Source organism: Ascaphus truei, chromosome 3 (genome assembly GCF_040206685.1).
Source record: "Ascaphus truei isolate aAscTru1 chromosome 3, aAscTru1.hap1, whole genome shotgun sequence".
NCBI lineage: Eukaryota > Metazoa > Chordata > Amphibia > Anura > Ascaphidae > Ascaphus > Ascaphus truei.
This window is the reverse complement of record NC_134485.1, coordinates 154506643-154530969: the sequence shown is the minus strand read 5'-3', so window position 1 is coordinate 154530969 and position 24327 is coordinate 154506643.

The following is a 24327-nucleotide window of genomic DNA, read 5'->3' as shown; positions in this document are numbered from 1 at the left end:
GGAGAATCGGGTTGAGCCTGTTTGCTAGTATCTTGCTGTAAATTTTGAGATCTGAGTTAAGTAGGGATATTGGCCTGTAGTTGCCACAAAGGAGCGGGTCTCGACCCTCCTTGTGGATTATGGCTAAATTTGCTGCAGTGATGGTAGCGGGGATTGGCTCTCCTTGTAAGAAGGAGTTGAACATGTCAAGCAGGTAAGGGGACAGGGTCAGCATGAATGTCTTATAATAGGTGTTAGAGAATCCGTCCGGGCCCGGAGTTTTTGCCGGTTTGAGGGAGCTAATGGCTTCGGTTAATTCTTCTAGGGTAATGTCTTTATTTAGTTTATCTAGTTCGGCTTTGAAAGGGAGGGAAGGGAGCACTCCTCCAGATATTTTGAGATTGTCTCTAAGGGGGTCGGATTTTGGCCCAGAGGATGTAGGTTATACAGTTGAGAGTAGTAGTCAGCAAATTCTTGTGCTTTTTGTTTTTCGTCATATGTGATTTTCCCGTATGCCTCTAAGTTTCGTGGCTAAAAGCTTATCAGCTTTGTTTCCTTTATCCATCTTAGGGCCCTCTTTACTTCCTCTAATTGTGTTTGTTTGAGGGCTGCTCGCGTTTGGTTTAATTGCTTTAGTATTTTTTTGGATGCTGTTGTTTTGTGTTGCTGCTCTAGTTGTTTGATTTTATCTGTTAGTTCAGTTTGGAGTTTAGCTTTTTGTTTTTTCTTATAGGCCGATATCGAGATTAATTCTCCTCTAATTGTGGCGTTGTGTGCCTCCCAAAGCATGGCCGGGGCCGAGACCGTACCTGCGTTTATCTGGAAAAAGGAGGAGACTTTGCGTCTTATATTTGTCTCTGTCTCTGGGCAGTTGAGTAGGGAGTCATTCAACTTCCATTTGTAGGGATTGTTTTTGACAAAGGGTAGGGCGAGTGTGAGTTCCACTGGGCGTGGTCGGACCAGGTAATTGGGCCGATATTGGAGTGGGAGGAAGCCTGGAGTATGTTGTTAGTACCCAGAAAATAGTCCAACCTCGAGTAGGACTGATGAGGGGCGGAGAAGAAGGTGTAATCCCTTTGACCCTGGTGCTGAGCTCTCCACACATCGACCAGGGAGAATTCTTCCATTATTTCCATGAATTTTTTTGTTTTTTTTTGTGATTGGATCATGTAAGATGTGCCTTGAGTTGCATTGGGTAGGTCTTTTGGAGTTTTTGTTTTATTTTGTGTGTGTGAGGCGACCATGTTGAAGTCTCCTCCTATAATTAAGGAAGAGAGTGCCTGCTGTTCCAGGGAGTCCAGTACTTTTTAAAGAACTGGGTCTGATTTTCATTGGGGGCGTATATGTTCACCAATGATATGGGTGAACCTGCTAGAGTACCCCGTAGCACCAGGAATCTTCCCTCTGGGTCTGATTGAGTGTGAGTTAGGGCAAAGGGGATGTTGTTCCTTATTAGGATAGGTACTCCTTTCTTTTTACTCGGGGAGGATGCGTAGAAAGCCTGTGGGAACAGACTCTTGAATGTATTTGGGGGAACTGGTGAGTTAAAGTGTGTTTCTTGCAGGAAAACAATGTCCCCTTTTGTTTTTTTGAGTTCCTGGAGCGCTAGTTTCCTTTTTTTATTTGAGTTAAGTCCCTTTACGTTAAGCGTGATTAATTTTATGTCTGTCATTTTGTGGCGTGCTTGTTTTTCAGAGCTCTGAGCTCCGAAGCCCTTTGTATTCCCACAGTGAGGGCTACTAGTCCTGGGAGCCTTAGGTGAGTTTGTGTAGGCGAGTGGGGGAGGTGGGGGAGGAGGAGGGTGGGGGGGGAGGGGAAGGGAGACACAATAGGAGGGGTGGGGGTCGTTGGGCCTTCAGATGGCCCTACAAAGTAGGCCTCTCCCATGTGGGCGAGAGATGTACGGGGGTTAATTACCCCTAGAGATCCTTCCAGAACTCAGAACACGGTCGGAGACCGGAAAGAGGGTCCCACACCCTATGTGGGAAAAACTTACTTAAAACCATTTCTAGGGAGACCACTTAGTGTGGTGTCCTATAAACATTTCCAAACATCATCACATAAACCTTTGGAAGAAACAAAACCTTTTTAAGACCTCTAATTTGTCGGTCAACACTTATATAGTCTATATTGATATCAAAAAAGAAAAAAGGAAAAAACACAAAAGCGCACCAAGATGAGAGATATATATTGTATTAGCAACAAATAAAAATAGTAGTAACTTACATATAAAATTTCTTTAATGATCCCCGATTCTGATGTCTATCACAGGAGTAGGGCATCACATAGGAAATAGCAGGGTAGTCTCAGTTCTGGGAGACCAGACCCGCGCGCTGGGGCTGTCTCCGTTCAATCTCCTATCCTCCACGTGTGGTAGCGTGGTGAGGAGTGTAGCGCGCATGCGCAGGAACCGGAGCCCTCTATAGGTGTCCTTAGGATGCCTGTCCGTTTTTAATAGCATAGAAACGATCGGGAACGGGCAGAAACGATGCACTTGAATGTGTACTGGTGGTGGGTAGTAAAACCACCAGCCACAACAGTCGCGACGCGTTTCGTTTACCAAAGTAAACTTCTTCAGGCAATATCTGGGGCACCTGTTTAGGGGTCCTTTATAGGTCTAATGCTGTGCGTCATTGGCTAATATCTAATGACTGCATGGCCAATCAGGCTCGTATGCTGGTAGGGGCGGGCCACATTAAAAAGTCCTCCCTATTCATGTATTTGATTCATGATGAATTAAACTATTTAAATATATAATGTGTGTAAAACGATAAACAGACCTTAAAGGGGAGCCAAAAACATGTGTCCCATATACAGTAGTCAAGTGCAATAAAATATGCATAATAACAGCATAAATAACAAAGTGTATGTGCATTCAAATGACAACATTAATAACATTAATGACATATAAATAACATTGAAACATAGGAGATAAACAAGGGGAAAGAGGGGGTGAGGGAAAAAAGGAGGGGGACAAAAAGGGGGGAAAAAAGGGGAAAAAGGAAGGGAGGAAGGAGAAGGGGGGGGGGGGGAAAGGGAAAGGGGGGAGGTAGGGGGGGGTGAAAAAAGCTTAAAAAGATAAAAACCACTATGATGAAAAATTGAAGAAGTAGCTAAAAGATCAGATAAAAAACAGATGAAAAAATTAATTAAAATATCTAAAGGAAAACAGAACCTTATATTAGACCAATGATTGTATCAAAGTACAGTATGCATGAGTTCACCTCAAAAAAGGGGTTAGTTCCACATAGTCGTTCAAACCCCCCGGGTATTTAGATTGGAGAGTAAATATCCAGAATTGCTCCCTTTTTGCAATCTGAAGATCTATGTTACCAGCCCGTACATTAGTTGTTATGTGTTCGATGCCCATATACTTAACCCCTATGGTGCTACACTGATGGACATCCTTAAAATGTGACAATAAATGTGTTAGTGGTTTGTTAGATGCCAGTAGTTTTGGAATATTAGTGATATTTCTGAGGTGCTCCATCACTCTAATTTTGAGCTGACGTTTAGTGCGGCCCACATACTGTAATCCACATCCACATTGCAGGATGTAAATCACATATGTGGTTACGCAATCGATGTAGCTATTAATTTCATATCTAATATCTGTCTCTTTAGATTTAAAATAATCCTGAGTAAGCATTCTTGGACAGATTTTACACCTATTGCATCTGTGATTACCTTTAATGCCCAACATCTCCCTAAGATCTTTCTTTTTGGTAGAATCACTGCCTTTAAGGAGGCTTGGGGCCAAGATACTTTTTAAATTGTTGGATCTCGTGAACACAATCGTTGGTCTTTCTGGTAAGGTTTTTGCCAAGATTGGATCCATCTGCAAAATGTACCAGTATTTATTCAAAATATATTTGATCTTTTTATGAGAACTATTAAATTTTGTTACAAAATACGGTGTTTGTTTCTCATTTTTCCTTTTATTGTTTTTAAGGTCTGTTTCGCTGAATTCTAAATTGGGCAATATTGTAAGAGAGCCATCAACTACTGGATCCTCCAATGGTTGGATTAATGTATTTCCAGTGGAAACATAATTTTGTTTACCATTAGGTTTACTATTCTTAGGTTTAATCAGTTTCTTCCTATTAATGTTTAATGCTCTTTTGTAGGCTCTATCTACAGTATAAGAGTCACATCATAGCCCTTTTGAAAGAAACGCTCAAAGAGTATTTGAGATTGTACCTTGAACGTTTCTATGTCAGCACAGTTATGCCTAATGCGTAAAAACTGGCTGAATGGGATGTTATTAATGCATCTCCTTTCATGTCCGCTCTCTGGGTGTAGAAAGGAGTTAACATTAGTGTTCTTAAAATGTGTTTTTGTATGCAACTCGTTGTTGATTATATAAATTTCTAAGTCCAAGAAGATAATCTTACTTTGACTTATTTCACTGGTAAAAGTGAGATTGAACAGATTGTCATTCAACCTTGCAACGAAGCTATCAAACGAGGTACCATCACCGTCCCAGATAACAATCACATCATCGAGGTATCTGCGCCACATAATTAACTGTGGCGCAGATACATCAATGCCCCATATATTGGACGATTCCCACCATCCCATGTACAAATTTGCGAAAGATGGTGCAAAACGTGTCCCCATTGCAGTGCCACACAATTGTAAATAAAACTCGTGTTCAAAAAGAAAATAATTGTGTTTCAATATAAATTTAATAGAGCTGTGGATAAACCTACGTTGGAGAAAAGGTAAAGTGCCGTGTAGTGCCAAAAAGTGATCAATAGCATCCAAACCCCTTTCGTGTGGAATAGAGGTGTAAAGTGATTGAACATCAAGAGTGGCTAGGTGATAAGAAGATTTCCATGTGAAATCTGTAAGAATAGTGAGAAGAGAAGTAGTGTCGAGTAAATGTGAAGGTAATAGTGGTACTAAAGGTTGAAGAAAAGAATCTACATAAGAAGAAAGGTTGACAGTAAGAGAATTAATACCCGAAATAATGGGTCGCCCAGGTGGATTAGTGAGTGATTTGTGAATCTTGGGCAAATGGTACATAATAGGGATGGTGGGAGCCGTGCAGCATAAGAACTCAAACTCTTTTTTGTTAAGTACGCCTGATGTTAGGGCGGATTCCAAATGTACATTTAGTTCTAGTTTGAATGCAGCTGTGGGGTCTCTGGGTAATTTGCAATAGGACAGTGGATCAGACAATAGTCTGACAGCTTCTCTGCAATAATCTACTCTGTCTTGAAGTATTATACTTCCACCCTTGTCTGCTTCACGTATAATTATATTAGGATTTAATTGTAGCGTTTTTAGCGCATGTCTTTCCTGTGCAGTTAGGTTAGAGTTCTTATTCGTGAGAAATCCTTTCCCTTGTCCCAAAGTTTGAAATTCCCTTTCAACCAATTTATTGAATATATCAATATGGTGTCCCCTAGAATGATAGGGGTGAAAAACAGAATTCGGTTTGAATAATGAATGTTGTATAGATATACTCTCGTTGGTATTGGTAATGCCCTCATCCATTAGTGACATCAAGTCCACTAGTTGTGTCTGTTCACTTGTGGACAATGTCTGTACAATAGGATTAATGGTATCAGGGGTGGTCTGATTGCCCCTTTGATCCGAAATAAAGTGTCTACTTAGAGTTAACTTGCGATTAAATTTTTGCAGATCAATGTAAAGATCAAAATTGTTAACTCTACGTGTAGGGGCAAACGAAAGACCTTTACCTAAAACATTCATTAATGTGTGGTCTATACGGGAATTGGATAAGTTAAAGATGCCCTTAGATCTCAGTGTTGGGTCATCTGGGTAAGTTTGAGAGGGGAGTGTTGTTTTTCTTCCCTTTTTTCCAATTCCCCTATGCCCTCTCCTGAATCCTGTCTTTTCCTTGTGATTTTTTGGGGGGCTCCCAATAGAGGCGGATGGTTGGAGTCCCAAGTGGATATTGATTTTCTCATTTTCTCCAACCTGTTTAAAAAATCCTCATTCTCTATTCCCTCATTTGAATCCTTCAAAACTTCATATCTGTTTTGCAACGGTATAGCATGTGATATGTGTGCATGTTTGTCCCTAAAATTAGTATGTTTTATAGGGGCACTAGTATCGCTCCTATTTTGCGGGGTATGTGATTTATTGCTATATCTCCTATTTTGTTTGGAATAATGAGGGTTAGATTGCTGTGGTCTGTGTGTGTAATTGACCTGTCCAGAGTGATCCATAGTCTCATTCCTCTGGTATTTATATGGCCGTCTAGTATGTTTCTCATGGGTGGGTCTCGCATAGAAATTAGGGTCCCTTGGAGTCCTTGGGATAGTAACATTAGCTTTAGGATTAGTATGTAGGGTTTGTAAGGATCCTTTAGTTTGATTAGAGGCTGTGACATTAGATGAATTAGTGTCATGTATGACAGGGTCCCCGTCTGCAGTTATTTCCTTTACTGTATCCCAACATCGCTGAATGTTAAGTGCATAATCCCTCTTATCTCTAAGGAATTTTTTGTTTTTATTGATCAAAATCTGATTTTCTGATCTCCTTAGTTTGACATTCATTTCTTTAGTCAATTGTGGTAGTTTGTCAAGGCAGGGGATCTCCAAGATTTCATTCTTAGCTTTTGTTATTTTACCATCTATTTCAATGATTTCTTTCTTCCTCTCTAGGATTAACAACCGCATTAGCTCCAATGAGCAGTGGTCTTGGATCCTTTCCCATTCCTTGACAAACTCAGGACTGTCTGTGTTATATGTAGAGGGTTTAAGGACTCTAAGTCCCCTTGGTATGCGACCCACCCTTATGTACTCCTCTAATGTGGCCATTTCTAGCCATGACTTAGTTTCTTTTTCCAAAAGTTTGTGTAATTCATTCATTAGGGAGGTTAAACATGGTGTTGCCACCTCTTCTATTGGTATATCTGAGAATATCTTACTAAACAACTCGGGTTTGTTAAACCTATTTTTAAGACAATCTAAAAATTGGCTGGTGTTTGATTCAGCCATAATACGTCCGTATAAGGATGGTGACAAGGGTGGGGAAGACAGAGAGAGTGGAGGTGGAGGTAGGAGAGGAGATGGAAAGAAGGAAAAAGAGGTGGGGACAATGGGGGGGGGGAAGGGGTAGGAGAGGTGGACGGAACATGTTAAAAATATATTAAATACAGTACAATAATATAGCAATAACAAATAATGCACAAATAATGAACCAATTAAAACAAGGATATGTAAAATTGGGAAAATTAATTAAAGAGACTTAAAGTTGCTGCGTAAACTGGATAGGAAGAGGAAGGAAATGACTGGGTGACTCAACAAGTTAGTCACACAGATTACCAGTGATGAAAAGTTCAGTCCGCGCTCTGGCTCTTTAAACTTGGAATGTTGATCCCTCTCTGTTCTTTTGCTGCTCTTGTGTTATGAGGTGTCTCCCCCACCTCCAATTGTGGCTTCCACCGGAAACTCCGACGGCGATACCAATGTTAACAAAAAAGAAAAAACACAAAAGCGCACCAAGATGAGAGATATATATTGTATTAGCTACAAATGTTGTCAGCGTTCAATATTTATCAACCCGCCTTTTGGTTACTCTGGGCCCGGAGTTAGCCCCGTCTCCTCTAAATGCTATTTTCCACTTCTCCGCTATCGAGGTGCATCGTTCCTCTTCATGATGGGGGGGTAGGGGGGGTTGGGGGGGAGGAGGGGGGGAGCTGGGAGGGGATGGGGGGAGGGAGGGGGGAGAGGAGGGGGGGATGGGGGGAAAGGAGGGGGGGATGGGGGGGAGAGGGGCGGAGGGGAGGGAAGAGGTGGGGGGGAGGGAGTGGGGTGGAGGGGAGGGAGGGGGGTGGGGGGGAGAGGAGGGGGGGAGAGGGGGGCAGGGAGAGGATAGCATATAGTTTTTTGCACAGTGCTTTTGTGTTGATCCCTTTCTGTATTTACATGTATCTTGTCATTTTGGGGGGGGGAGAGCTGGGGGGAGAGAGGATGGGGGCAGAGGGGGGGGGTTGGGGGGAAGGGGGGAGATCAGGGTGAGAGAGGAGGGGGGGCAGGGGGGGTTGCGGGGAAGGGGGTAGAGGGGGTAGGGGAGGGGAGAGAGGGGGGAGGGAGGAGGGGGGGCAGTGGGGGAGGGGAGGGGGTATAGAGGTTGCAGGTACATCCTGAATAAACAGTATATTCATTGCTCTTGCTAAATTGGCTAACTTTCCCCTGCTAGGTTGCTTTAAAGAGCATATTGACAAAAGTCCGGGGGGAATCGGAAGAGAAGGGTTAATACGACCTGGGATCCTCGGGCCGTGAAGTGGCAGGCCTGTCACTGCGTCCCATCATCCTGTGAGAGGGGGGGGTATGAAGGGGGACAGGGGGTCTACCCCTTCTGTTCATATAGAGGGCTGCGTCTTCTGTTCGCGCAGGCATGTTGCAGGTGCGTCGGTTGGCTTTGTTTACTGTGCCAACGGGACCTCAGTTTACTCCGTTGGTCCAGGTGGTGCTTATCCTCCTCGGGGGGGGGCTTACCGGTCCAATCAGCTCGCTACCTCGGGCAGGGCTCCGATCGAGCGTTGACCGGCCTGGGCGCCGTCGACCAGGATACCTTCTGGCGCTCCGGTGAAGTGAGTAGAGAGAGCTTTTCCTCCTCGATGGGGGGGGGGGGGGAACGAGTGGGTCGTGGGGAGTGGGGGATAGAGGGGGGAAGGCGGGTATCAAGGGGGGGATATGAGAGGGAGGGTGTGGGGAAAAGGGGGGGGGAGTGTGGGAGGGGGGTGAGTCAGGGGGTGAGGGGGGGGTGAGGTGTCTGACCTGCGTTGGTTAATTGCTGGGTAGTGGGATTTGAGGTGCGGGCGAGGCTTCGGGAGGAGGGGGGGGGGCAAGTTTGTAGAATAGGTTCCATAGGCGGATCAGTGGTTGATGGGGTTTTCTTGCTTCAGGTCAGCGAAGGGCTGGGGAGACAGCGCTTCTCTCCGCTTTTCTTTGTCTGCTTTCGTAGTTCGTTGTTCCCTCTGGGGGGACAGCCATCGTGCTTCAGGTGGTATGTCCGTTACTCCGGGGCTGCTGTGTTCTTCTGATTGGCCAGCCATCTCTTCATTGTTTGTGGGGGACTTGTCTGGTAATCTGTTGTCCTGTTGCTGACTCAGCCCCAACGCTTTTAGGAAAGCGGCGAATTCTTTGGTCTGGAAATTGTGTGGTGACATCCATTCTTCAGGACGATCAGCTTAAAGGGGAAACCCCAACGGTAGGAGATTCCCCGTTCTTGCAGTATGTTCGTGAGGGGCTTCATTCCTTTCCTTTTTTCTAGCGTGGATCTGGATAGGTCGCTGAAGATCTGTAGAGGTATATTCTCCACCTGGATATATCTTGCTCTCCTGCTTGTAACCATGATCTTCTCCTTGGCTGAGTATGTGTGGAGCTTTATGATTACATCCCTGCGTCGTTCAAGGTCTGCAGGTTTGGGGCCCAGCGCCCTGTGCTCCCTGTCCATCTGGAGATTGTGCTCCGACAGGTCTGGGGCTAGTTGTAGGAATAGGTTGCGAAGGTAGGCATGAAGCCCCTCGGCAGTGACCGTCTCTGGTATATTCCTGATTCTCAGGTTTTGCCTTCGGTCCCTGTCTTCTTGTTCTTCCAGGGCATCTCTCAGGTCTGCGACTTCTTGGCCGAGTCTTATGACTTCGTCCTCTGTTGCGTGTTGTGAGCCAACTACGTCTGTGACTTTGCGTTCCAGCACCTCAGTGCGCTTAGGTAGCCCATGTATTTCAGTTCTCAGGCCTTCCAGCACCATGTTCATGTCCGTTTCTTTGCGTAATTCCTTATGCATTCTTTGAAAGAGGGCTTCAAAATAATTTTTATTCAGCTCTGGTTCTTGTAAGTTTGCTGCGCCTGAATCGGGGGCTAAGTCCGTTAGGGCCGCATGGGCTGCTTCTTCGGCGCCATCTTGGGAGTCACCGCTCTGTTCAATGGGGCGGTGCGTGGGGGTAAAGTATTTTGTGACTCCTGGACCCTGAGTCCCTTTTGGGCTGGCCGGCATCTTCCCCAACGTCTGCTAAGTTGTTTGTGCGTTTTTTGTGCTTTTTTTGGGTGGTTTGAGTCGCTCGATCATACAATTTGCTCGTGAGGGTGGCGGGAGCTCCTCGACTATCCGACCATGTTCCCTGACGTCACTGGAAGCTCTCCCAGGTTTCGGGTATCTTAAGGACTGCCTCATTGAGTTTCCAATTCGCCCCTGGCCGGCTGAGCCGGATATTCTTGCACTTTAACTCAATTGGTGCGTGGTCCGACCATGAAATATCATGGATCGCCGTATGGGACACCATCGGAACCATTCGACACGAAACGAGGAAGTAATCGATTCTGCTGTATGTGTGATGTGGGTGGGAGAAGAACGTGTAATCCCTGTCAGTTGGATGAAGTTCTCGCCATATATCCACCAGGTGGTTGCTCTTGCAACCTTGGAGCAGAGATGCCCGTGTTCTTTTATTAGCTGAATCCCCTCCTCCTGACCTGTCTAGTTCTGGGTGTAATGTCATATTGAAGTCTCCCGCAAGTATGACACAGCCTTGTGCTATTGATTGTAGGATTTGGAGGAATTTACTGAAGAACGTTGCATCCTGTGTGCATGGGGCGTAGACGGTGGCCAATGTAATACATTGTTCGTGTAGTGTTCCTGCTAATATGCGGAATCTACCAACCTTGTCTTTTTTAACTGTTTGGGTCACAAAAGGTGTGTTATTATTGAAAATAATGGCTACCCCTCGTTTCTTCACAGGGGCTGAGGACGTGTAAAATTGGGAGAAACCCCTTTCCAGGAATTTGGGTGTGTTCGTACTGCTAAAGTGGGTTTCTTGTAATAACAATTTGTCTGCTTTTTTTCTCCTATAGTCAGAGAAAGCGATCCGTCTTTTGATTGGGCTATTAAAGCCTTTAACATTGTGCGAGAGTAGTGTCAACGCCATATTATATATCCTGATAAGTGCCTCGCTGTCTTATGCATGTACTCACCCATCCTGGTGTGTCTAGGGGTTTGTAGTTGAGCATCTAGTTCTTTGTTGCCTCTAGTGGAGCTCTTACTCGCCCGGGGATAGTCTCCCATCTCCTAGGTGGTGGGAGGGGATGGAGGGTGGGGGGGAGGGAGAGGGTAGGTACAAAGCAGGGAAAGTCACATGAGGAGCAAAATAAAATAACCAAATGAAAGCATAAAAGGGTAAAAATACAATGTGGAAAATCAAGTAGAACAAGAGCTCGCCTCGGGAGCCCCCGAGTTCGGCTCTTGCGCCCAGAGGGTAGGTCAGTTAGTTCCCTTGGAACTTGGGGTCGGATCTCCTTAGCAGGGACTGACCTCCCTGGGACTTGAGTACAGCTCCAGAACGTAGGGATCTGTACAGTAGTACGCATGCACGGCGCCAGTGGAAGCCCCCACCGGCATAGCGCTATAATTTAATCTAATCTGCAGATATAACATATTCTGCAGTTTACGCCGCTAAATTTAACTTCTATTATCTTGTTCTTTTTCAACACTCTTTAATGCTGCAACCCTAACATTAACAATATCTACCCTACTAATAACAATAACAGCGGTATTAGCGGTATTAACCTTAATAGTACTAGACATACCCGCTTGCCCCAGTAAACCTGTGACAGTCCCGGCCATGATCTTAATGGGTATTGCTCATATCAAGCCAGCCATGCCTGCCTAGATCGTCAGATCTAGGGATGCATTCGTAGGGAGGAGTGTTGTGAAATTAGCCACTTTCCCCCCCCCCCCTTTTCTTTAGTGTGGATCTGGTGTCTTTTACCGAATAATCAGGTCTATATTGGCGGTGGGAAGGGTTCGTGCCACGGTATGTGTATCTGTGTAGTTGTAACTATGTTATATACTTTACCGAATATGTGTAGGGGTACTATGAACCTATGGGTTTAAATGAGAAAAACTATTTAGGGGTGTTGGGGCATAGGGGTTGGCTATATCAATCCCTTATATAGGATGTCGTATATGATCGTTTGGCTTAGTGATCCGTGTATTGTACTCTACCTGTCTGATCTGTATTTTGGATGTTATTGTTTGAAAAATGTAAGTGGCATTGTGTGTAGTTTAAGGGGTACTGCCCATGGGTCCGGTATCTCAATTCTCTTCTTGTCAGGTACCCCCTTTAATCGGGTTCCCCCTCTAATCGTGCTTCCCCCCCTCTCTCTCCCCACTCCCCCCCATCTCTCTCCCCACTCCCCTCCCTCTCCCCACTCCTCTCCCTCTCCCCACTCCCCTCCCTCTCTCTCTCCATTCCCCCTCCTCTCTCTCCCCACTACCTCCCCCCCTCCCCCCTCCGTGTCCCAAGATCTGTAAATTTTAATTCATTGGTGGTGTAGGACAGTGTTTAGTGAATGAAGGGCCTGTCCACTGCAGGAGGGCCTCTCCTCTTCCCGACACATACGGGACCAGCGGCAGCACCGGGGAACTCCTGAGCGACTTGCACTCGTTCGGACCGGCACTGCCCTGGCTGACCATGGTGGGGGCCTGACTGCTGTGTTGACGTCACTTAATGGCCCGACTGCTTCCTGGCCCATGGTTGCCGAACTCCAGCGGAGTTCCTACCATTCTCAGGAGGGAAGGAGCAGAGGAAGGTGGCCGCTCCGCAAAAGTCGCAGGTGGGTCTGCTCGGGAGTCTTCACTGTCCTGACGGCAGGAGGTGAGTCGTTGGCTCGGGGGGTGCTGGGAAGTATGGCGAGGTCATTGTGCTCCGGCTCTGTGGATGCTGGGTCTGGGTATAGAGTAAGCTAGGCGCTTTAAGGAGGGTCTCTGCTGGAGCCTGATGCTGCTGGGGAGAATCCCATAGCTCCCGTGCGGCTACCGGTAGGTTCAGGGACGTCTGTGAGCGTGGAGCTCTATGTGGGGACTTGAGGGAACCGCCTTGACCCCCAATTTAATGAGGAACCCCGCGCCATCTTCTGGTCTCAGTACCAGTATAGCACAGGGGAATGGTCACCGGTAGCGAATGCTGTGATCCCTGAGAGCTTTTGTGACTGAAGCAAAGGTCCGTCTCCGCGTCATGGTGGCTGGGGCTAAGTCCTGGTATACCTGAAAGGTAATATTATCGAATTCCAGAGTTTTGAGAGTCCCTAGCGATCCTGCAAATTTCCTCTTTTGTGCGGTAGTGGTGTAGGCGGATCACTATGTCCATGGGGGGTCTCCCTTCTGCGGTCTTCCTCTGAGAGCTCTATGGCACCTGTCCATTAGCAATTCTCTGTCCGCTTTATCTGGAGTGTGTTTATTGTTGGACTATTTGGATTCCTGAGTCTCATGAACTGTCTCATGCAATGAAAATGTTGATATATTACAAATAAGGCATATGTCTGCTCCTGGTTAGCATCACAATAGGGGGTTTCCCCTCCCCTTTCCTTTTGTACCCTTTATCTGGGAACAGGTGCTCCAGCCATTTTGAGACAAATTCTTCTGGGTCGGTGACATCTTCTGGCTGTAAGGAATCTGGTGTCTAAGCGCCGTCAGCGTGACCATTATGTCGAGCCCACAAGACGCAGACCAGACTGAATTAGATATGAGGATTCCTTACCCAAACCTTACGCAGGTGAATCTCAAGATTTTCGGGGCTTCATTAATCAATGTGAGGTACAATTTGAAATGGCCCCCCACCAGTTTTCTACTGGCCGAAAGAAGGTGGCCTACGTTTATAATCTGTTGACGGGTAGCGCACTGGCTTGGGCCTCCCCCATCTGGGAGCGGCGAGATGACCTTACCCAGAATTACTCAGCCTTCAAGACGGAATTCAGGCAAGTGTTTGATTCCCCCGCACGTCGGGAGGTGGCGTCTTCTTCTCTTTTACAGATTATCCAAGGCAAAGACTGGTGACTGAATATGCCATAGAGTTCCGGACCCTTGCAGCAGAGACCAACTGGGAACATGAGGCCTACGTCGCCGTATTCTGGCAAGGACTGTCAGACAGCATCAAGGATGTGCTTGATCTCCAACCCAGGCCAGGTCTTTTGGAGGATCTCATCACTCTGGTGATTAGAGTGGACCAACGTATTCAGGTACGCCGCACGGAGCGCCAGCGCACTCGCTCGGTAACCTCTTCGTCTCTCTCTCTCAGCACTACTACAGTCCCCAGGTCCTCTTCACCACTCCGTCCTTCCTTGGACTCGTCCGAACCGATGCAGTTGGGGGTACAACAGGTTCGCACACCAATACGGCAATTCCGCCGCGCCGGGGAATTGTGCTATTATTGCGGACCTGCAAAAACATCTGACCAAAGAATGTCCTTGTGACAGAGTGAAGTCAACTCCTATCAGTTACGCCTGGGAGACATATGTCTGAGTGCTTCATCCAGCACTCATAAGGGTTAACTCAGGTGGAAGTTAGGAAATCAGAACTCTTTCGCTGACACCTGAGAGCCAGCAAGGTAGATAAAGGATCATGTGACTGGCAGTAGCTGCCAGAGAGAGAGAGAGAGAGAAGCACACTGCTGCGTGAGCCCTTAGCCAGAGGGATTTCACCAAAGACTACTGTACTTCAACTAAAGTAAGGATTATTCATTTGTTTACTGACTGCTTAAAGTACCCTTATGGTTTGGTTCTGGTTTAGCCAGCCAGCCTGCTAGATAGGTCTGCTGTGTTATTAGTCAGTTTTTCTCCCAAAGTGGAGCAGGATTTATTTTTTTAAAGGGACAGTGTACCCGCATGTTATGTTACTGTGGAGAAATAAAGCCACTGAACGTTTTTATTTATCCTGAAACTATACGTGTGGACTGTTCCCTGACCTCGGCCCCTGTATCTGAAGGGCCACACAAAAAACAAAAAAAAATGGAGAATTTTTTTTCTCAGTTCCTTGAGCAACAGCTCCAGCTAGCAGAGAAGCAAGCAGAGCGACAAGCCCAGCAAGATGAGCGACAAGCCCAGCAAGCTGAGCGACAAGCCCAGCAAGATGAGCAACAGGCCCGGCGAGAGGAAAAGCTACTCCAACTGCTGGTCGAAGGCCCAACCCCAGGCAGACCAGGGATTCCAAATAACCCACCGGTGATGCTGCCTAAAATGAAGCCAAACGAAGACCCAGAGGCATTTCTCCTCACTTTTGAAAGGTTAGCCACGGCCCATGGCTGGACAGTTGATCGCTGGGTAACGACTCTGGCTCCACTCCTCATAGGGGAAGCTCAGGCAGCCTACCAGGCTCTTCCAGCGGACGAGGCCATGGACTATCAGAAACTAAAGGCTGCTATTCTGGATCGCCTAGGCCTCACGCCAGAGACCTACCGACAGCGGTTCCGGACAGTCAAATATAAAAACCGAGACAGACCCCGGGTCGTAGCCCACCGCTTAGTAGACTTATGTGCTAGGTGGATACAACCGGGAAAACATGACAAGGCAGAGATCCTTGAACAGTTTGTGCTCGAGCAGTTCATACAGATACTGCCCCCCTCCTCCAGCTCCTGGGTAAAAAGACACACTGCATTTTCCCTGGATTCAGCGGTCCGCTTGGTGGAAAACTTCCTGGGCGACAACACCCAACAGGATAGCTGGGAACGGCCGGTGCAAACACCAGTTGCTTCCGGTGATACTAGAGGCAGGAGAGCAGACAATCAAGGGGTCTACAACCCGCCAGCTTGGGAGATCCAGTCAACCCGATCGGAAGACCCTTTCCCATCTCGGAGGGTTTCTGGTACAAACTCCCGCAGAGACGCCCATCCTGGGTCCGAGGCCACTGGATCACTCAAGTGAGGCCGCCACCTACAGTATTCCCCTAGAACCTGGACTCCTGTCACCCACCCGGTGGAGAGGATAACCCCACCAACCAGAAGGGAGGACCCCATCCACCAGCGGACAGGTCCAAACACCGAGCCCCGTCGAGAGCTTCCGCGGACGACCGAGTTTGCGGACTCAGGAGATGAGGAAATGGACTGTTCATATGGCAGAACCACTGCCACAGCTTGTCTCCGAGGGGACCACAATCCGTGGTTAGTCCCAGCATCTCTGGAGGGGACAAAAGTAAACGCCATGCTGGACTTGGGCTCTGGAAAAACCCTGATCCTAGAGGGCCTAATTCCAAGCAATAGACTATCTTATTACTCTCCTTGGAATATCGAGTGTATCCATGGGGATACAAAGAGATACCCGACGGCGAACGTTACACTGCGTATCCAGGATCAAGAGGCTAGCCTACTAGTGGGAGTTGCTCCCTGGCTACCTGCTCCTGTTCTACTTGGCCGAGACTGGCCCTACCTCAAAACATTGTTGGCCCCTACTCCTACGGAGCCTACTTCTCTGGTACCGGAGAAGCCCGGAGACTTGTTCCCTTTTTCCCCAGAGATTTTCCCCCGTAGACACCATGTCCCAAAGACACATAAAAGGAGACGTGCGGAAAAAGAGGACTGGTTAAGAAAGGCTGGGACTTTTGGTAACATTAGTCAGCCCAAAGGACTGCAGGTCATGGCCGGAAATGACCAGGGTGGGGAACAGATAGATACGGGAGTGTTGCCAGACCTGAATCTTCCTGACTTCCGTCAGAGGCAGAGGGAGGACCCAGCTCTGGCTAGACAATATGAGAAGGTGGTACAGGTCAACAACAAGATAATAGATGAACAAGGTGTAAAAGTGTTTCCACATTTTGAACTGTTGAATGACATACTATATCGTGTGAATATGGTTACACAAACAGGGGAGGTCATTCGACAGATGTTAGTCCCTAAAGGGTTGATTAAAACAGTGTTTACCCTAGCCCATACTCTCCCATGGGGTGGTCATTTGGGCAGATATAAGACCACAGACCGCATCTCGTCCCGGTTTTACTGGCCAGGCATACATGGTGACATCATGAAACTATGTGAGACATGTCCTGAATGCCAGTTAACTAGCCAAAAAGGACAGAAGCCGGCTCCTTTGGTTCCTCTGCCCTTGGTAGCCGTCCCATTCGAGAGAATTGGGGTAGATCTGGTCGGACCTTTAGAACTCTCTGCGAAGGGACATAAATTTATACTCGTTGTTGTTGATTATGCCACCAGGTATCCTGAGGCCTTCCCTCTGAGATCAGCCACTGCTAAACAGGTTGCTCACAGGCTGTTAGAACTTTTTTCTAGGGTAGGACTTCCACAAGTAATGTTAACTGACAAGGGAACAAATTTCATGGCAAAGTTAATGCAGGATGTCCTGAAGTTATTGGAGGTAAAATCCGTCCGGACCACGGTCTACCATCCTCAGACTGATGGATTGGTAGAGAGGTTTAACCGTACTTTAAAAACTATGCTTAGGAAGTTTCTGGACACTGAAAAGCGAGCTTGGGATGAACTTCTCCCTTTCCTGTTGTTTGCGGTACGAGAAGTTCCCCAATCATCCACAGGCTTCTCCCCGTTTGAGCTCCTATATGGACGCCAACCTCGGGGTATTCTCGACCTACTGAAGGAATCCTGGGAGGAGGAGCCCTCCCCCTCCAAGAATACCCTTCAGTATGTCATAGACCTTAGAAACTGCCTAGACATGATAGGTCGGTTTGTGAAGGAAAACTTCAAATCTGCTCAAGAACGTCAACTGAGGCAGTACAACCAAAATGCTCGCTTGAGGGTCTTCCAACCTGGGGACCAAGTGATGCTACTACTACCGACATCAGAGAGTAAACTCCTTGCGAAGTGGCAGGGTCCTTTCCAAGTTCTCCGCCGCACCGGGGAGGTGAACTATGAGATCTCTCAACCAGGGTCCAGGAAGGGTAAACAAATCTACCACGTGAACCTCCTGAAACCCTGGAAAACGATGAGATCGCTGTTCATTCACCCTCGGGAAGGAGAGACGGATTTGGGTCCAAAGCTTCCAAAGGGTAGTACGTACACTGACCATCAGGTTCCCATGGGAGAGCAGTTAACAACGGAACAAAGGTCAGACCTACTTGATGTATGTGACCAGTTCCCAGATGTTTTTTCTGAGCTGCCAGGGCAGACTGATTTAGTGTCCCATAGGATTGAGACAGAACCTGGCGTAAAAGTACGGTCCCGTCCCTATAGATTGCCACAGGGCCGAAAAGACCTGGTAGAGAGGGAGATAATAGACATGTTGGAATTGGGCGTGATCGAGGAGTCCCACAGCGAATGGTGTAGCCATATCGTGTTGGTCCCTAAACCAGATGGGAAGGTGAGGTTTTGCGTGGATCTGCGAAAGGTAAATGCTGTATCCAGATTTGATGCATATCCAATGCCTAGGGTGGATGAATTGCTTGATTCGCTTGGTAAAGCAGAGTATATCTCCACCCTAGATCTCACAAAAGGATATTGGCAGATACCTCTAGCGGAAGAATCCAAATGCAAAACTGCCTTCGCCACCCCTCTCGGTTTATACCAATTCGTCACTATGCCATTTGGGTTACATGGGGCTCCAGCCACGTTCCAAAGGTTAATGGACAAGGTACTACGACCCCATAGGGCATATGCCGCGGCCTACTTGGATGACATTGTCATCTATAGCAGACACTGGCAGTCTCATATAGAAAGGTTAAGGGCAGTCCTAATGTCCTTAAGAGAAGCAGGGCTCACTGCAAATCCAAAAAAATGTGCCCTGGGTAAATCCACTACAAAGTACTTGGGCTATGCCGTTGGGGGAGGGATAGTAAGGCCACTAGCTAGCAAGGTGGCCGCCATAAAGGAAGTCCCCACCCCACAGACAAAGACACAGGTCCGCTCCCTTTTGGGGTTAGCAGGGTATTACCGGCGGTTTATCCCCAATTTTTCAGAAATATCTGCACCCCTAACAGATCTGACAAAAAAGAGTGCCCCGACCCAAGTTAAATGGTCTTGGGAGTACCAAGACGCCTTTGACATGCTAAAAATGTGCCTGTCAGAGGGCCCCGCTGTTCGAAGCCCAGATTTTAAAGAGCCCTTCATCTTCCAGACGGATGCCTCAGAGGTAGGACTGGGAGCAGTGTGTCTCAGCAATTTGATGGTGTTGAACACCCCATACTGTTCATCAGCCGGAAGCTGTTCCCAAGGGAAGTGAGGTATTCCGTTATTGAGAAGGAGTGCCTCGCTGTAAAATGGGCAATTGAGGCCTTGAGACATTATGTCGCCGGAGTACACTTCACCCTGGTCACTGACCATGCGCCCTTGAAGTGGTTAAACACCATGAAGGACACAAATCCAAGGTTGACCAGGTGGTATATTGCCCTCCAACCCTTCTCTTTTGATATTCAGCATAGACCTGGAAAGGACCATGGAAATGCTGATTTTTTGTCAAGGGAAGGAGTGGAGGGTCGGGCTTGAGCCGTGTGGGACACTAGCCACACACAAACAGGGGAGGTATGTGACAGAGTGAAGTCAACTCCTATCAGTTACGCCTGGGAGACATATGTCTGAGTGCTTCATCCAGCACTCATAAGGGTTAGCTCAGGTGGAAGTTAGGAAATCAGAACTCTTTAGCTGACATCTGAGAGCCAGCAAGGTAGATAAAGGATCATGTGACTGGCAGTAGCTGCCAGAGAGAGAGAGAGAGAGAGAGAAGCACACTGCTGCGTGAGCCCTTAGCCAGAGGGATTTCACCAAAGACTACTTCAACTAAAGTAAGGATTATTCATTTGTTTACTGACTGCTTAAAGTACCCTTATGGTTTGGTTCTGGTTTAGCCAGCCAGCCTGCTAGATAGGTCTGCTGTGTTATTAGTCAGTTTTTCTCCCAAAGTGGAGCAGGATTTATTTTGTTAAAGGGACAGTGTACCCGCATGTTATGTTACTGTAGAGAAATAAAGCCACTGAACGTTTTTATTTATCCTGAAACTATACGTGTGGACTGTTCCCTGACCTCGGCTATAGGCCGTCCTGCCACAGTCCTCCATCTCTGGAAAACGGGAACACCCAGTGAGTATGAAGGGGCTCTTCGTGGGTGTTATGTCTCCTCGTCCCCTTCCCAAAAAAGTATTCCCTAAGAAACTCACTATACCCGTGTGCCTCTCAGGCCGTAAGTTCTGCGTCTCCACAGTAGCCTTCATAGACTCCGGAGCCGGAGGCAATTTCGTGGATCAAGAGTTCGCCAAACACTACCAGATACCACTCGTGGAGAAAAAGATCCCCATCGCCTTGGTCGAAATTGATGGGCATCCACTCACGCCGGCATTTATCTCATTAGAGACGGTTCCGGTTGTACTTTCCTCTGATAATCACAAGGAAACCCTGACCCTCGACGTAATTCAGGCTCCGGGAACACCCATAACCCTAGGTTTGCCATGGTTACAACTACACAACCCACGGATCAATTGGACATCCACCAACCCCATCACTTGGGAACCAAGGTCAGGCGAACCACAGCGACTCCTAGCGAATACCACCGTTCCTGAGACGAACCTCCCTATGGTTTACCACCAGTTTCTGGACGTATTTAATAAGGTACAATCTGACCTTCTACCCCCACACAAGTCATGTGACTGTCCTATTGACCTGATTCCTGGTTACACATTACCTAAGTCCAAGACTTATCCTCTGTCTCTCCCCGAAACTAAGGCTATGGACGAGTACATCCAGGAGAACCTGGAGAAAGGTTTTATTCGTCCATCTACTACACCAGCTGGAGCAGGGTTCTTCTTCGTAAAGAAGAAGGATGGAACTTTAAGACCTTGTATTGATTATAGAGGGCTTAATCGCATCACCGTAAAGAATCGCTACCCACTCCCCCTTATCACTGAACTTTTTGATAGGTTGCAAGGTGCCAAAGTCTTCTCCAAGCTGGACCTCAGGGGAGCTTATAATCTTGTACGCATACGTCAAGGAGATGAATGGAAAACGGCCTCCAACTCGCGTAGTGGCCACTGCGAATACCTTGTGATGCCTTTCGGACTGTGTAATGCTCCGTTTTTCAAGATTTCATTAACGATGTCTTCCGTAAAGTACTCAACGACTTTGTCATAGTCCATCATAGTCACATTTTTCATACATCTTACGTACTCTCTCGCCTTCGTGAACATCGCTTATATGCCAAGATGTAGAAATCAGACTTCGACCCAGTTTCTAGGCTACATTATTTCCAGCGATGGTTTCATGATGGATCCGGACAAATTAAAAGCCGTTACTAACTGGCCTAGACCCAACTCTCTTAAATCCGTCCAGCGCTTCCTGGGATTTGCGAACTACTACCGCAAGTTTATCTGTGATTTCTCCAGAATTGTTGCACCTATCACAGCCCTTACGAAGAAGGGGGCCGATCCGTCGGTTTGGTCACCAGAGGCCAATACCGCCTTCAACACACTTAAGGAGGCTTTTGTGTCCGCACCGGTTCTCCATCACCCCAACACTGATCTCCCTTTCTTGTTGGAGGTGGACGCCTCTGATTCTGGCGCCGGTGCCATTCTATCCCAGAGACCTTCACCCCAAGAAAAATTGCATCCCTGTCTATTCTTTTCGAAGAGATTTACCTCAGCAGAGAGGAACTACGACGTGGGGAACAGAGAGTTACTGGCCGTTAAAATGGCACTTCAATAATGGAGGCATCTCCTGGAAGGGTCGAGGGAACCGTTCACCATCCTCACAGACCATAAGAATTTATTATATATAGAGAACGCTCGCCGTCTGGGTCCACGGCAAGCCCGCTGGTCTTTGTTCTTTTTCAGATTTAATTTCCATCTGTCATATATTCCTGGGACTAAAAATGTCAAAGCCGATGCTCTCTCAAGACAACATTCTTCCGAAGAGAGACCAGAAGATTCCATGGAGACCATTTTACCTCACGAGAAGATTTTCGCCGCATCTTCCTTCAGAAGCTTTGACAAGATCGTCAAGTCACAAAGGTCCATTCCAAAGAACCTGAAGGTCCCCAGGGGCAAGCTCTTCGTGAGACCTAATTTCATAGCCCGAGGTTCAGGATTGGGGACATGCCTCGAGAGCAGTTGGTCATCCTGGCTACAAAAAGACTTTGGACATTATACTTCGCAACTTTTGGTGGCCCAAGATGTCCAAAGACATTTTCAAATATACGCACGCTTGTCCAGTCTGTGCGCAAAACAAGACAATTCATCAAAGGCCTCACGGTCTTCTCCTTCCTCTGCCCATCCCAGAACGTCCATGGTCACACATATCAATGTATTTTATTGTGCAGTTGCCAAGGTCCAAAGGAATGAATACAATTTTAGTAGTGGTTGATTGTTTTTCTAAGATGGCTCACTTTATCCCGCTCAAAGGACTTCCCACCTCACCCGCCCTTGCTGATATCTTCACTGATCACATCTTTCACATTCGTGGTATTTCTTCGTCCATCGTGTCTGACAGAGGGTCACGGTTCGTATCCAGATTTTGGAGAACTTTTACCAAAAGACTAGGGATCTCTTCTTCTTTTTCCTCAGCTTACCATCCTCAAACAGAAAGGGTCAATCAGTCCCTGGAAAAATACCTGAGGTGTTTCATTTCCAATTCTCAGGATGATTGGGCACAACTTTTGCCATGGGCCGAATATGCTTTTAACTCCGCTACCAACGAGTCCACCCCAGAGTCGCCATTTTTCATCAATTACGGTTTTCATCCCCCATGTCTTCCCATCTCCAACATTCCTTCCGGAGCCCGGCTGTAGATGACCGTGTCACATCTCTGCAATCAGCATGGTCCAAGATTCAGTCTGCTCTTCTTACCGCTTCTCAACAGGCCAAACATCAGGCAGATCGCCACCGCCGTCCGGCACCCAGGTACAAGCCATGGTATGGCTGTCCTCAAGAAACATTTATTTGAAGGTACCTTCCCCAAAATTGGCGCAGAGGTTCCAGGTTCCTGGGCCCTTTTCCGATAACTGAACAGATTAATCCGGTAGCATTATGGCTTCAACTTCCCGACAGCATGAAGATACCAAACGTGTTTCACACATCTCTACTCAAGCCATTCGTATCCAGTCATTTCTTCCCCAACCATAACCGTAGGCCTGATCCGGTTATTACCCAGAATAGGGAAGAATATGAGGTCCAGTCCCTGCTTGATTCTCGCATATCCAGGGGTCAACTGCAGTTCGTCGTGCACTGGAAGGGTTTCGGCCCAGAAGAAAGGTCTTGGGTTCCACTTCGTGATATCCACGCTCCAGTTATTCTGAAGACTTTCAGGAAGAAGTTTCCAAACAAACCATTTAAGGACCGTCCTGAGGCCGTTCCTGAAAGGGGGGGGTACTGTAAGGAATCTGGTGTCTAAGCACCGTCAGCGCGACCATTACTCACCTCCCGTCGGTACTCAGGCGTCCAAGCGTCTGCAGCGCAATTCCCACATACCTCCATTGTCTGCCACTGGCACTCTGGCTACTCGCCATCACAGGATTGCACCAACCGAAGAGGTGCCTGTTGAACCGCAGCCTCTGCGTGTGTCCCCAGCTCCGTGTTCTATGTCCACACGTGCATCTGTCTCTGTCCCCATGCGCATACGCGCGTCAGTAACCGAATCCACGCACACACGCACGCCAGCCCCAGACGTTATGTGCATGCAATCCCAGCTTACAGAGCACACGCCTAACAGAGTACTTTTAACCACTGCTCCTGCAGTGAGGCATCGCCCCCAAGCATCACACAGTTCCATGCAAATCAATGATTACACTCAGCTCGGCTGTAACACCTCCCTCCTATCAGGGAGGACTCCTTGCAGTCCTCCAGGCCTGCCCTCTTTTCCCATTGGCCTGCCCAGCTTTATTATGCCTGTGCTTCCCATCACTCGTCGCTCGACATAGTTCTGTTTGGAAGCATTTGACTACTCTCTCAGTGACTCCTCAGGTATTGACGCGGATTGGATGACTACCTCCTCTGGCTCTTGACTTCGGCTCTACTTGGACTTCGTGACTTCTGGCATCCCTGTTACACGGCTTATACCTTCGACCATCCGCAACTCTCCAATTCCTGATTTTGGCAACGGCAATAACTACTCCTCCTCTACTACCGGTACCGGCAAGTATTGTCTTCCTTACTATACCTGGCCTGGCAACACTAACACCACACTCTGGACGTGCTCCCTTTGCGTGTATCCCTACGTCCCACCTCAGCACAGGGGACGGGTCTGGTCTGCGGGCAGCACCGGCGTAACACTGGCACCACCCTCACGCGGATATTACTGCGCCTATCACGGTTTTCCGTGTCTTCCGCTTTCTCCTCTAGGGCTCTGACTTTATCCTGCAGGCTAGTCACCTCGTTTTGCGTGAGTGGTAGGGCATCTATTGTATTGTCCATCTTAGTTTCCAAGGAGGCAGTGCGTTCCTCAAGGGCATCTAAATCCTTCCTTTGTGCCCACAACTCAGTACGGAAGAATTGTTTCATATGCGCGCCGAATTCTCTCAGGTCCTTGCGTCTAACCATCTCAACGTCCCCTGCTTCCTCTGCTAGGGGGTCCACATCAGAGTCCATGGTGGCTGGCCGCATTGGGCTCGCAGGTTTGTCTGGGGGGGCCCTACCTTCTTGCGAAAATAAGTGGACACCGGCT